Below are 16,158 nucleotides of genomic sequence, written 5' to 3' on the forward strand. Positions count from 1 at the left end.
CCCCCACCCGGCTAATGTCATTCTTTTTTACGCTAGCCCACTCTTTGAGCCGGATCACACCATTGCATTAAGATAGCGCCTGGCTGGCGTCCTGGAATGGCGCAAGTCGGCACCATACTTTTTGATGCAAATCTGCGCAAACGCAATTTTACGTCAAAAAGTATCAATATTGGCCTTAGTCTACTGCAGGTGCAGCTGAACCATAACTATAGAGTTCCTGAATCTTTGACATATATGTGTGTGTGTGTATATATATATATATATATATATATATATACAAAGTTTCACTTTTCTCCCACTGCCACATTGGCAGACATCTCTGTATGTCTCCTCCAAACGGGCTTTGAAGACAAAGGCAGCACAACCAGGTACGTTCAACACAGGAATGCGTGCATTTAATTTCATTTAATTTTCAAAATACGATCAAAAGTGCAAGTGCGGAGAAAATATGGTGACGTGTTATGGCAACAAGCCTTCTACTAACCACAAAGTGCGCAGGTGAGAGTGAGTTAAAAAAAGGTCATATGAACTACCCTTTAGCTGAAACAGAAGAGTTACCCTGCATGCATTTGTTAAGCCTAATAGACAAACAAAATTATTTAATGGGAAATCTCACTTATTTTTCTTCAAGCATCAGAGTTCAGAACAATCTTCAATCACTAAATGTAAACAGTTATTAACATCTCTCTTCTCCTTTCACGGTAAAGTACCTGATCTCTACTGGTCTCCCTCATCAGAACATATTAGTGTAACTGTTTTAGTTATCCACCAAAGTCCTCATGAAGGGGATTAATCACACACAGTGTTTCACATTTAACTCCTTGTAAAGTACATATGCCATCTCAAACAATCACAGATCCCTTACTTATTTCCCCTTGGAACTCTCATAATTAAGTTAATCTTCTGACCTTAATCATCCAGTGTTTCACATATAAGGTACATTCTTCACTCTACCAGCAGAAATTATGAATTCATATCACAGTATCTGTATTTCATCACCACACCTCACATTAAATACTTTCTTGACTAACTGATGCTCCACTTGAGAACCTCAATGTTAACCACAAAAGAGAAAAAAAAGAGAAAAAAAGAAAACAAAAAATCTCATACAAATATATCTCTTGTCTGAAAGGCATTTCCATCCCGAGTTTCTCATGCATAGATCAATAATCCTCCACTTGCTCAGATATCTAGTATATCCATATATCCTTTTCCTTCTCATACCCCCACTTTCAAAAATTCACAAAGTTTCACATGTTTTAATCCCTTGAGTGAATGTTTGCTGGTTCGCCATAGAAACACACGTAACTCTGCATCAGAGTTTAAACCCTGCAGGGTTTCAGTCCCCATCAAAATTATCAACCTGAACTCTGATTTTCTAAGGGCTAACATTCGGTTTCTCCTCTTGGTGCTCTCATGATGTGATGGATCCCAAAATAACACAACCATGTCTTATCCCCTCCATGGTCCTCCCCTATAAGTTTAGCCATAGCATATGTCAGGTCCTTATTCTGTATGGACCGGATGTGTTGTAAGATCCGCAATTTGAGTTTATTACCAGTACTCTGAATGTACCTTTTCCCACAGCCACACTCCAAAATGTATACTACATATGGTATTTGAAAGCTGATGCTGTTTTTAATGGAAAACCTTCTTCCAGTCATTGATTCAAATTTACATGTGTTCTGACCAAAGGTACATGTGTCACACTTCTAACATTTCCAAATCTCCTTTGATGGCTCACCAGCCAGTTCGATTCAGTATATGGAACCTTTCGCATGAAGCTATGTTCGAGAAAATCTCCTAATGAGTCCGTCTTACTATAAGTTACCCTTGGTTGTTCTGGTAATGCTGATTTTAGAGTCTCATACAGCCTCAATATTTGCCAATTCCTCTGCAGAACTTTTTTCACATGGGCACCAAATTTATCAAATTCCAGATGTATCGAAAAGATGACTCCTCCACTTCTCTTGGTTCAAGCTGTTTCAGAGTCAGTAATTCTACATAATGTTGTTCAATAATAAATATATTTTTCAATATGGATCTATACCTTCTCTATTACTCTATAGTGAATGTACAGGTAATCTGAATACATTCCTATACTAATCGTAAATTAAAGTAAAATATATTTTTTGTAGAGGGCATGTTTAGCCCTATTGTGGTGTCTTAGCCTTACTAACAGATATTTTTTGGTATTTATTAGTCAAATATTCATATTCTTATATTATAATCAATATACCCTCATAATTTTATTTTATAATACAATTAAATGTCCTCACCCATAAATAATAAATACATTGATTCTTTTTCTAAATATTCTCCCATACATCAATACTCTTTATTTAAAGAAAAAAACTTTTCTAGAGTTCTGGTGTTAACTGTTAGCAATCGTCTTGTCTTATATAGTCGCCATGTTTTCATGTATTTTCACGGCCTTGGTATTCACTGATATATTCGAGCGGTCGAGCATTTCTTATCCATATATTATTTAGAAATGCATAAGGATATCGTAGCATCTATTAACTGCATGCTTTCTTTGTTACTTTGGTGTGTGTTTTTTTCAGGTCTTAAAATTTGACATCCTCGTCCATGTTTAAATTCTTATTGCAGGCTCATCCCTTCAGTATAAATTAGCTCCAGCCCTGATGCTGTCATTAAAAACATTATTAGAAAAGAAAAGAGAGGCTCGAGGCAGTTACTGAATATACCTAGATATTGAGAGATGGAAAGACCCAGATGGGTCATTAACATAGACAATAGAGTCTTGTGAGAGTCTTCGCAGCAATAATAGTACCCTCCCTCCCTTTCAAGACTTCAGAACATGCAGGATTACAGAAACTCGGAAGTTGATCTGAACTACTTCCGGATCGGGAGCTTTTCTGACTTCCAGCAGGTTCTTGATCACACTTGTAATTTTCACTTTCATGTACTTCATAGTAAGTCAGTTCTTTACTCTTGAATTGAGGACTATTACAGAGATATAGTAAAACCTATTCAGAGAAGGCAGAAGAAATGGTGTATGATGTATTTAATTCCCCTCTTCGTCATTCAAAGCTAAACAGGTAGGTAGCCAGGGACAAGAAATTCCATTTGCCATCACACCTGCAGCGCCTACCTCAACATCCAACTTGTAGTGCCCACACTATGCTGTATAACATGTAGCGCCCACACTCCTCATCTAACCTGGGGTGCCCACAGTCTGTGGTCTAATCTGCAGCACCCATACACCCCCATGTAACCTGCAGTGCCCCACACCCCACCATGGCATCTATAGCACCCACATACTGCTTTTAACCTACCCCATCGGACTGGCAGCGCCCACATTCCATTATCACTCTCTTGTCGTCTAACCTGTAGCTCCCACTCTCTACTATTTTAGAGGACAGCCTGTTGGTGGGCGCCTGTACTAAACAGCCAATTCACTGCTTTATGCTCCGATTGACTATGGTGACGTCTTCTGGAACACACTGGGTGCAGAGGACCTTCTTCCAGTGGCCATATCATGGTTGGCTTACATGGCTCAGCACCAAGCAGCAGACAACGAACAAGGTTTGCCTCTTTCTGTTTCTGACCTATTCTATCTGAAAGCAAAGCACTAACTCTAAGAATTATCAGGATAAAATGAATTCAATTTACACTCTGAAGTCGCATCAAAATAAGCGCACAGGTCTGGGTGGAACCAACAAAGCCCATCATAATAGGGACCCGGATTAATTGTGTGCTCATGACCTGGGCCTGAATAAATACCACGTTTATCCATGATTAATGTTTGGGAGAGATGAATTTCAATTGAACAATAAAGTACATTAACTGTTGAAAGGATAGGCACCCCATTTCTAGGCATGTTGTTGCTTTAAAAACCCTGTAAAATTGTGATGCATAATTACAATAATCTTGATCATATTTATAAAATAATTAATTGTTTCAATTACTTTTTAGGTCAATAGTGGATGTTGTTTATTTTGTTTCTGTGTCTTTTGTAAATACAAGGGCCTTGTATAATAGACTCAGTCAGAATTCATTGGTTGTAATAGCCTCACTCTCTTTATCATCTTTTGTTTATTTAATAATGTATTTGCAAACAGCATTTGGGGTCATAAATACAATGTTCGAACACACTCCTGTTTGCTAGAGTTGGAACTAATTTCATAAGCTATTGAACAATGCTAGACTTATACCTATCACCGCTTGTGAACTCACGCAGAACCAGACCGCAAAACATTGAGGCCCACATTTACTATGATTTATCATTTTGCATTAGGGTTGGGTCACTTTTGTGGCGCAGCCCCGAAACAAAATCCTTTTTGGCTTTTACAAAATCATACAAAGCCACCTTGTGTGGCCTTGCATGGTGTAGTAAATACAAAGTAGCGCCTTGCAGTTATTTGTGTCGGATAGGCGTTACATCCATGGAGCACGGGCATTCCCAGGATTCCTACGCATGCATTTTGATGCAAGCCCAGATTTAGACAGTCCTGTAAACCTGGTTTTGTGCCAAAACCATGTGGCTACCCGACTGAAGCGAATGTGTGTAAATGTGCCCTTGAATGCTATGGGTTTACTTGCTGCTTGGTCAGATGAGAACACCCCAAGAGCATCCTTAGCCAGCCCGCAAGCACCTGCAATGTGCTCCCGCTGTGCTGTTCACCATGGCACATTTCTGAGGATGCACTCGCCGAAGCCTGGCATAATCTGAACACCGCAGAAGACTCAAGGATCTGCCGAGTGTCTGCTGGCGAGAGTTGACTGGACAACACACAGCGAGAGGAGCATGAAAGAAGCCCTGCTCTTATAACAGGCCACGGATGCCCTCTAAAAATAATACCCTCCCAAGGAGGTAAAGCACAGAGGGCGCAACCTCAGCACTGTACGAGCTGTTTTAAACACTTATAGGACCGAATCAGCGCAGAGCTGAGTGTCTGTTTTTCGCATGAGAGATGTCTAATGTGCAAAGATATAACTCAACTTTTCCGCGTTAATTACTGAACTTTAAAGAGAAGGAGTCGGGGACAGTGGGCATGGAATACCTCTCTCTTTTTCGGACTTGCTATGTCTAAAATCCATAAATTAACTGAGAAATTATGTATAGTGTGTTTACAAATTTGAGACCTCACAGGCAAAACACAGGTGTTGGCCCATCATGGCGCGGCCCCATGAAGAGCTGTCCAGACTCAGTACAGAGCCAAGTACCTTTTTTGCATGTGAGTTGACTAACGTTCATGCATATAACTGGCCATTTCTCTTGGTTACTGCACGGACTTAAGCCAGGACAAGTAGGAAACAGCGAGTCCATCCCTGCTGTTTCTGATGTGCTGTTTGCATTTCATACACTAGCTAGATGAAGTTCCGAGTTATACATATATTTAGACACCTCTCATGCAAAAAAAGAGACCCTCGGCTCTGCGCTGAGCCGGCGCAGCTTTTCTTCCTACAGCCTCTAGATTTAATTGACACAAACAACGCCATGAAACCCACAGTCAGAGGCAGTGCTTAATTTGTAAATAAAAACGTGCCGGTGCCCAAGGCTCTCCTCTTAAACATGCGGTTGCTGCAATTAAATGTGTGAACACGGAATACTGAGGCGGCGTAACCCTGAAGCCATCGGGGGCCTCTTCAATCCATATAAAGCCACTCCCTGCCCCTTCAGCTCACTCTACTTGCTCTCCTTGTGACGCTTTTTCGTTTTTTTCTTCGTCCGTCTTTACCAGTGTCCTTTGCTCGCAGTAAATGCTTGAGGCAGAAGAATAAGTCCCGGCCCTCAAAAACAAGTGCTGATGCTCAGCAGCGAAACGAGCACAAATTAAGCACTGGTCAGAGGTCATATAATGAGCTTCGCTGGTGCTGCTCAGCGCAGATCGCCTGTTTTATGCGCCTGCTGTGGGTGAAGGGAATTCATTTACCCCACTATTTTTCCAAGTCAGTGCTTTTCAGATAATACAGATCAGAAAAACTGAGCAAGATTTGCCTCTTTCTACCTTTGAGGTGTGATGTCTGAAAATGGAGCCCTAACTCAAAGAAATATTCGATTAAACGGATTCACTGTATTCACGAATTCATTTGCAGGTGCAAATAACGTGATCGGCTCTGCGCTGCACCAGCAAAGCCCATCATGATAGGCCATAGCACTGGTAACATTGACAGCTTGTGAAATTTAGATAGAAACAGCAATCAAACATGAAGGGGTTTCATGCAGCTTAAATGGAGTTATATAAGCAAACCTTTGTCTCCATCCACAGGAGAATGAAACGCCAAAAGACCCCGCGAAGATTCGAACACATGGCCTGCTGCTTTTTAAGTAGGTGCTCAGAGTACCGACTTCCCGTTCTTGATAAAGATACCGAAAGCATTATCGTTGGTTTTCACAAGTTTCCTAATGATGTGGTAGAAGCGGGCTAGCTACGAAATATAACAGAGGCAAGCCAAGGATCTGGCCGGACTTTAAAAGCAAATGCACGAGCCGTGACAAGAACATATTTGTATTTTATATCATGCTTCAAATATGTAAAATATGAGAAAGTCAAAATATGCAAAAGTCACTTTGAAGTTCAAAAAACGGTATGTGTGTTAAAATGCCGAAGTGTTAGTACTTCCGACTATGTCACTGCATTACCAGTTATTTGTTAAAGATGAGTTTTTGTACATGAAGATAGAAACATTCCTGCCTTCTGCATTGACAACAAAGACATTAGTGGACTATGAGGCAAGTCACTTGTCATGTGCACCTACATATTCCTAGATTCTCATACTACATGGCACAACATTATAGTCTATTAAATTAAATACAAGGGATTTGTTTTAGAGCAAAAATACCAAATTAGCATATTTGATGGTGATCTCATTTGTGCTAATGAAGAAACATGAGTCTTGGTGAAATAAAATATTTGCCTAGGTTCACACAATATGGTCCAGGTTGAAGCCTGTATTGATTCTGGATTTCACTTCTCATACTCCATTAGAAGGGTGTGTCTTTCTCTGTCCTTTTTGACTTCAATGTTAATGTTTTAGCTTTAAGTCTTGGTGCCTGAAGTTAGAGCTTGATGACTGGCAGAGCGACATGGAAGCTTGGCTCATTTTGGGCTTGAGGGTGCAAGAGGACTTCCAGTTGAGCCACAGGTTGGCTTGAGGTTTCAGTGGCTCGCCCACCTCTAAGTGTGCCCCCAGTGAATTCACAGTCACACAGGACATAGGTACAAATATGCCTCAACAGTTTATGTTGGTTAAATTTACATTTGCTCATTTGAAACTTTTCTTCTCCCGGAGAAACAATGTTGTGCACAAAAATGTAGGGTGTCTTCAACATATCATCCATACTTTTTGAAATAATATATTCCTTTGCTGCCAATTGAAATGCACTCATTGAAAAGCCCACAAAAAAGTCACAAACAGCCAAACAGAACAAGAGGGTTGTGCATTTCTCTATTTTTCATTACTGGATACCCACAGTCAAAGCGCATTGAGAGTATGGGAACAGTGATCCAGAGTACTATGGGGGAGCGGTCAGTAAGCGCGTTGACAGTTTCAGGGATGTAGCTAAAAAGAACAACATTTTCTAGAACTATTTTACTGGCCATTAATGTCAAAATAACTGCATTGAAAATATAATCCTCACACTTTAAATGGAAAATAAATGTAAGTTAAACTAATCTGAGGGAAATGCCTTGTTCTGACAGGAAAGCTAAGTTCATTAATGCAATCACTTCAGATGCCTTTATGCATAAATGAAGGTGGCTAATTTGAATCTTAGTTTGTATACTGGGGAATAACAGCACAATCCCCCTCCCCCCAATTAAAGGAGAAAATGCACTCCAGAAGTCTTTTTTAATGCTTTAAGTGGTCTCAATGGGGACATAAACAAATTGAAATACAATGTGATTAATCATGTTCCAAGAGGACTAAGAGGAGGTGATAGGAAGATAGAATTGACAAGACTGGAGTCTCGCTACATCCTCAAACTAGAAACAAAGGAACCATTAGGATTAAACTTTTTTGAGGAAATGCACTATGATTTATTAAATTATTTTTAAGGTGTTTGTAAAATTGATTTAAATATGATTGTGCCTGCTAATAAAACTGGATATCATAATGATATATTTTTTAATGTAATATGTTTTTTAATTATATGTTGTGTTCTGTTTCCCCTCCCTAGATAAGATATGGAGTCTTGCACAGTGGAGGGTTCCTGCCACCATAGCACATGAGATAGAGAGTGCTACTGTGTCATAAGCTAAAGGATTGTTAAGATTTTAGTAAAAGAGCAGAACAACACATGAATACTAAGATAATGGATTAATAGGTGAAAGTGGTAGCAAGCCCAGTGGGGTAGGACTGTAGTAACGAGAAAGACCATGATGGCTCATAATTGACACTTGAGTAGTAGCTGTGCAATAATAAAATTGCAATCTCATAAATACATTAAGTGATGACAACCATGTTTTCGAAAATGTATATATTTGGAATAAGAATTCTCAATTGAGGGTGGAAAGATGGAAAGTCTGTTGTCTATCTTTGTCACAAACATTCACAGGACACACAGCGTCCAATTGTAAATACACGAGGGGTAATGGCGTCTTTCATCTGTGAAAAAGGCTGGCAGCAGCTGAAACACGACATTGTTGGCACTGAATTTCACTGAGACTACAATAAATCATTAAAAACAACTTCCGGCACACCAGTTTCCTCTTTAATCAGATGGAGAATCATGTGAAGTTTTACTGCATTGATGGTGGTCAAACTTTGTTGAGCACTGCCGTTGTTTGGAAGCCTGCAGGCAACTGCTAACGACTGCTTTGATGGGGAATAATGGCATGTATGTCTATAGTGTTATGAACTACCAGCCTGTGAGAGAAAGCACTATGAGTATGTATGTCATTGGTTTAAAGATTTGTCGCACACAGTGTAAGAGAGGTTGCACAGCGTGTGGGATAGGCTATTGCAAAATGTGTAAAAAGATTCAGTAATTAAGTGCTCATAGCGCTTTTAAACATTGTACTTTTAGGAATTTGCAATCAAGCTGTACCTAGTGCAAACTCTTTCATAAGTTTCTGGCAAAAGCACACATTCCAGAACTGATCACTACCTTACAACACCACTCTAAAACAATAACTGTTTGTCACCATGAACCCTCAGATAATCGTAACAATTACACTCTTTTTTTGGCTGTAAATACACCTTTGGATTTACTAAATAATCAACTGCACACATTACATTTTTTAAGGCAGCAGGCACCCTGGCTTGTTTTAGGTTTTGAACAGAAGACAGAGAAAAGCTAGCTGTCTGACTGAGAAACAACTATTGTGGGCTTAACAAGAAATTTCAGTTGGCTCACAGCTCGCTATTGCTTACCATTGGTTGGCTTTATAGTCACCCTCATTTGCTTGCTTCTTTTTCAATGGCTTGCATTCTGCTTCTTGTATTTGTTAGGAGTGTGCAGAACTCGCAGAGTTTCACTCCATGAAATTCTATAGTTACATGAAAACTCTTAGGCCCATATTTATACTTTTTTAGCGCCACATTTGTGCCGCTTTTTGACGCAAAAATGGCACAAACTTACAAAATACAATTGTATTTTGCAAGTTTGCACCAATTTTGCATCAAAAAATGACGGAAATGCAGAGCTAAAAAAGTTTAAATATGGGCCTTAGAGTTGAGGGGGAGTTCCACGATTGGGTAGAAATAGTCACATTGTGCTGCTTGTGCTGATTTTTAACACTCAGAGTTCGTTCTGTGCTGAAAAATCAGCACGATTGGCACCACTTGTCACACCACAGGGCCTGCTTCTGAAGCTGATTTTGCTGTCGCTCAAGTAGGTTTTCTACTTGAATGGCAGCTTTCTGACTGTGAACAGTAGTGACAGCCCGTGACCTCCCATTACTGCCAACATTGGGGAAATTTCGGCAGGTACCCTCCTAGCAGCTGAAAACACAATGCGAGAGGCCAAATCTTGCTCAACAACTTACTGTTGGCAAGCTGTGCGTGAGAAAAAACTCTGCCATGCATTGGTTGGCAGAATTTGTCTGGAACTCTGTGTTGCTAGCGTAATGCAGAGGGGCCAAAATTCTTCTAACTCTGCCGGCAGAGAGGAATGTATTGCCCCCATCCCAGTATTTGTCCATCCCTTCGGCATACACTCATTACCATCCTTTTGACTGACTGACTTGTATACATCCACTGCTTTTTTTTAGACTTATTGGGAACTACTTTTTTCTTTTTGGGTAAACCTTTCATGAGAGTAAATGTGTTTTTCACTCACCTTCGTGTGCTTCTCCGATCCACCACCAAATAACCGTCCCCACACATTCTGTGTAGCTCTATCCCTCTGACTTTCTCATGTGCTTCTCCCCCTGCCAAACTCCCCTACACACCTGTACTTCATGTTGCTGTGTCCCTCACATACTTCTCTCCCACCTTTGTTGCTGCCCTTTCCCTCATATGCTTCTTTTCCACTCTTCCTGCTCCCACCACCTTGCTTTATTTTTATTTTATTCCTCAACTCACAGATGCTTTTTTCACACATTAATCCATTGCTTCACCAACCCTATGGGTCTTTCTTTTAAATTATTTTAGAGTGACAGGCAGTACGTTGCTGCTTGCCACTGTGCGTTACAAAAAGCACTTTCACAACAGTGAAATTTTATTTTTTTAAATTTACCAATCCATCTATTATCGGTAAATAAAAATATTGGTGCCTCTATCATTTTGTAGGCACACACATGGATCATCATGCATGCAGGTACCCAGGATATGATTCGTATGTCACAATATTGAAATTTCTTTTTTTATTTTTCACATAGTATATAGCATTGGCAAAAAGTGCTTTTTGCTGATGCTGCACATCATCAGCAAACAGCATTGGCAAAGCCAACATATCCAAAAAGTAAGACTTAATGGCCTTGCCAATGCTTGTTTTCTGCGCAAGCTCTTGTTTCACAGTACAGAAGGACCTTTCTTCCTTTTCGCTTTAAGGAAACCAACATCAGCATTATTATTTATTAAGGAGAGGTCGTTTTTGTAAAATAAAATGTACTGGAATGTTTTTGCTCAAATTAAAAAAAGCTTTAGAAACCGATCCCAGTAGATTTGGCCACCCTTCTGTCTGGAGGGGACAGAAAAAATATCCTCCCTGCTGCACCGCTGTGAAATGTAGGTGAATAGGCACAGGAAAAAAAGTATGTTAATTACTACATTTAATTCATGTCTGTAAGCCCTTGAGTACAGCTTATACCCAGTATAAACTGAAAACATCTTTTAACAAATAGTATGAGTGCACATTTGTACCGGCCCTTTTTGCTAGGGAATTGATATCACAATATTGGGATTTATCTGTTTTTCATTATTTTATTGTACAGTCTCTTTTAATGAATGGAGTCTGTTAATGTAAAGTAGGTCGGTACCATACTTTGAATCTAAGATCATAACTTCATAACTTATTCAATTGTTGTTGCTGCAGAACAGCAAAAGTTCCAAGGCCCATAACTCAAAGGAATATTGTTAGAGCAGTTAATTAATTTCCTTAATTGATAATGCATGGCATCATTTATTTGAAATGTGGATGTCAACCAACAGGGTTACTAGACCTTTGTTTGGTAAACTATAGAATTCTCTAGTAATGCTCTGTGTGAATGTGAGTGAAAACGTATGACATTTAACAATAGATAAGATGCTTTTTACCCACTAATACTATATCAAGGTCATGATCGCATATACAGGTCAGTTATCCTTGGTCTACTATGCTATCATCATGAAGAATTCCCCAGGATTCTCTGGAATGAAACTCGGTGCACACCAGTGTCCCCTATTGGATTAAATCATCTGCAGCTGATTTAACTAAATGTTCATAATCACAATTATTCGCCATTATAGCAATTATTTGTTAATTAATATATACATTCAACAGTTTTTAACACCATCCGTTCACGTCTGCCAAAACTACAGAACTGATTTTCTCCAAACTACAAAAGGATCTACTTCAAGGGAAGTGTTATCTTTTTGATAAGTTTGATGTAAAATTATCCTGCAGTTTTTGATCTATTGGCAATATATAGCATTTGGGATTTCATATTAAACCCTTCGAAATGTGATTCCTCTTAATAACGTTTATCTCTTTTTCGAATCTACACAAACTGCAGAATGAGGAACTCCTGGTGTGGTGTAGAATAATTAATTGGTACAAAAGTTAACTCATCAATGAAGATGGAAGCAGCATTTCCTCTGGATTAAGGTTTCTAACTACGTATGCAGAAATTATGGATATGTGAAGTGCAAAATCTTCTGACTCATAACCTGACATATGTTTTAATGAACTTTGCTTTGTAAGAAATTAACACATTTTAAGTAAACATTGGGAAAGCCAATAAGTCTGGGTTTAATGTGGCAAACATACGAAACACAATATGATGCTGGTCTTAATGGTGGAAGTTCTGGTATAGGTGGTGTTGATATTGGTAGTGCTCTTTTTGGTGGTTATGCTGTAGTGTTTGTGGTGACACTAATAATGTTGGTTGTATTGATCGTGTGGTTATGGTATTGGCAGTGTTGCCTTTTATAGTGATATATTAATTGTGGTGGTATTATTGGTGGTTAATTGTATTGGAGTGGTATTGGTAGTATAGTGTTGGTGGTGGTGATGTTGATGTTTGTATTTATGGTGTTTCTTGTATTGCTAGTGAATCTAGTGACATTTGGAGCAGTGAGTTTGATGCAGCTTGTAATTGTGGCATTAATGTTTTTGGTATTGTAGGTGTGGTATCCATGTTGTATTAGTGATGGTGGCTGTACTGTGATCTGTAGTAGAAATGGTTGTGGTACTGGTGGTTGTTATATTGGTGGTGGTGATATTGATTGTGGTATTGCTGTTGGAGGGCATGTTTAAGGTATGAAGGGCTGTACTAATATTGCTGCTTGTGTCAATATTGATGTTGGTTGTATACGTGGTGTAATGTGTGGCTGTGTGGTATTTGTGATGGTGTTCATATTATAAATGATATTGTGATATTCTGGTATTCATGGTATTTGTGTTGGTCGATTTGGTAGTGGTGGTGATGGCTCAATGTCGGTGTGGTGGTATCAGTAGTGGTACTATTGATGGCAGTGGAATATTTGTGGTGGCTGCATTGATAACAAAAGCTGGTGGAAACGCACAGACACATAAATATATTTATATGCATATAGAAATACAGACAGAGTGGCAATAGTAACTGTATAGTTATGGTTCCGACACACGTTGCATTGAAGGGGCATTAAGGGAATTTTTTTAATTAGGCTAAAAAATGTGGTCCCCATCAACAGATCTACATCAAATTTAGCATTACTTTATCCATTAGCACATGGAGCAAAGTTCCAGCATGCTGACCACCCAATGTCCACGGCCAAAGGCCATGTGCAGTGGGACATGGCTGCCTTTCGGGTTTGGGACAAGTTTTGTGCCATTTCCCACTGTCCATGGGTGAAGGACATGCTCAGAGCAGCTTGATCACCACACTTGGTTAGGGGCAGGATTATGACCTCACAATATTTATAACAGTAAATATGAGGACTAGAAACCACATCTTTAAATTTTAACGAATACACAAAGAGATATTTATTTATCCATAATCGTGCCATTGATAAGGCTAATGGCAAGGTAGTATGTCATATCAATAGTGAAATCATTAATGTGGTTTGTAAAGTCATATGTTATATCATAGATTACATCACATTTGATCTGCCACTTATGGCTGCTTAATATGTATGACTATGTATTGAGGAGCTACCCATAAGTGTGAAATTCAGGGCCTTTTAGTTTTATTTAATGATCCTCGCTTCAACTATGTAAATCATAGTGCCGTACCATCTGCACCAGCCCTCATGAAGCAGAGCACATCTTGTGGTTCATGGATCCCATAATCCTATTATTGACAAGTTGTTACTCCACAGCACGAATCCACTCACAATGTGATATTCAGTGTAAATACTCCTCGGCTCAAGCGGATTTGAAAACATTTTGAATGGATAATCCAAATCTTTTTCATGTAAGACGCCATGTTGGTATTTCATGTTTTTACTTACAAAGCACAGAATGTGAAAAATATAAATCATAGAAAGTGAAAAGATATTGCAAATAATAACAATAACATATTTCTGAAAAATCATAACTCCTCTCCTTTCCCTCAAAAATTAATTCTGTTATCTTATTGTGTACATTTACTCTTGTTCGTATTTATAAAGAATGGATTACATATTTTTAGATTGCATTCAATTAGAATTTGATCCACAACTTTGAATAAGACTCAGCTTCACGATAGTATAATTAGGCTACAGTCAGTTTCAAAACAATCTTTATCCTGCCATCTCCATTAAATCATAATAATCCAAGCATATGTTCACGGTTGTTTACATAAATTATCACTATATATGAATTATATCAAATATGTCCGTTCATTTTAGAGCCTCAAGGTAGCCATAGTATTTCATCTGAGCCATAATAGGTACTAGGTAGTCCTACGAGCACACATAAAGAGTATATAACCAAATCAATATACCATAATTCTGTACAACAAACACATAATCCTTTGAAGATAAGAGGGGAAAGAGCATAGAGAACAACAAATAAAAACATATCAATGAACATTTTTCACAACTATATTTGAAAACAATCATAAATATATATCATCTAACTGAAATACAATGGTTGCTCCTTTCTCATGCAAAATACCTATACATACCTGCTCATGCAAAAATACAAAAGCAACATGCAATAAATCGTACAGAGTTAATTCATAACCTGTCTCTGTACAGTTCTGAGTATCAATATACAGTCCCTCCAGAAATGAGAGTGGCAATTTCCATTGCTATGTCGCCCCTGTGGAAAGGACAGGTGAAATCACAAAAATATCATCGATGTTTCGACCCAAGGACAGTAGGACCCCTTAGAACTCTTAAACAAAGGGTCTTCATCAGGACTAAACACAAACTGAAGGGGGCAACCAAAGGAGTCTCGTGTAATTCATCCAATGCTAACCAGATAGCGGAATCAAGCAAGCTCCCCACTTCTGCCTCAGAAAGTACAAAATGCCCATGTACAAAAATGCTGCCAAAGCTATTCACAAATCTCCGGAATTGACAAACTTGGCTCGAATAGGCAGGAATTCTACGCTCTAGTGACACTGTAAAACTTGCCATCAGCCACACGTAGAACTAAAGGAACTCTCCTGAATGAATCAGTATTCATACACGCCCACTACAGTGCACCTTAATCCTTCCTACCGTCAACCGCGCTGAAAGAACTGTCCGTAACCAATCAATCTTTGTGCGCTCTCGATATTTGCATCCTAACCCTTCCCGTCGCCTCTTAGTTAACGGTTCCTGGAGAGCTCAAAGCACTACTACAGCAAACACGTGCTCATCTAGCAACGTGCGTCATTGTCTGTTTTCTAAAGACAATGACACACTTTACTAGATGCACTGGATTTTAATTGTGGGCCTATGCTATTGTCATTCATTAGTATGTCTCAGTGCTTCAACATGCAACCTGCCCTGAAAAGCAGAAAATGAATCTGATAATGTTCATAATTGGATTGAAAGGACATGGGGCCAGATGTATCAAACGAGTTTGCATTCGCAAACGATGCGAATCGCAGAAATCGGCCGTTTGCGAATGCAAAAACGTGGTCTGCGATGCATGAAAGGCATTCGCAGGCCAAAAACAAGGAATCGCAAAATTTGTGATTTTTAGCGAAGTGAGATGGTTTTGCGTGTCGCATTTTGTGTCTCGCAATTTGCGACATGAAATACCGAATCGCTATTAGCATATCGCAAATTGCGAGTCAGAATAGCGACTCGCAAATACAGATCCGGTATTTCACGTCGCAAACTGCGAGACGCAAAATGCAACATGCAAAAACATGTCGCAATTCGATGCATCAAAAATTTGCAAATTGCGAATTTTCGCAGAATGGCCTTTTGCAAATTACCACGGATTGAAACCAGGTGGTAACCAGGTGCAACCTATATAAAGAGGCCCAGAATGCCTCAGACTCTTTTCCACAATGGCCGCACTCTAAGTCATGGCGAGGAGAATGAGGATCTTGGCAGGTTTGAGGAGAGGGAGGAGGAGACAAGAGCGCATTTTCAGAGTGCGCAATACCCTTTTGACCAGACTGAGGAGGACATTTTTGATAAGTA

This window comes from Pleurodeles waltl, chromosome 4_2 (genome assembly GCF_031143425.1).
Source record: "Pleurodeles waltl isolate 20211129_DDA chromosome 4_2, aPleWal1.hap1.20221129, whole genome shotgun sequence".
Classification (NCBI taxonomy): domain Eukaryota; kingdom Metazoa; phylum Chordata; class Amphibia; order Caudata; family Salamandridae; genus Pleurodeles; species Pleurodeles waltl.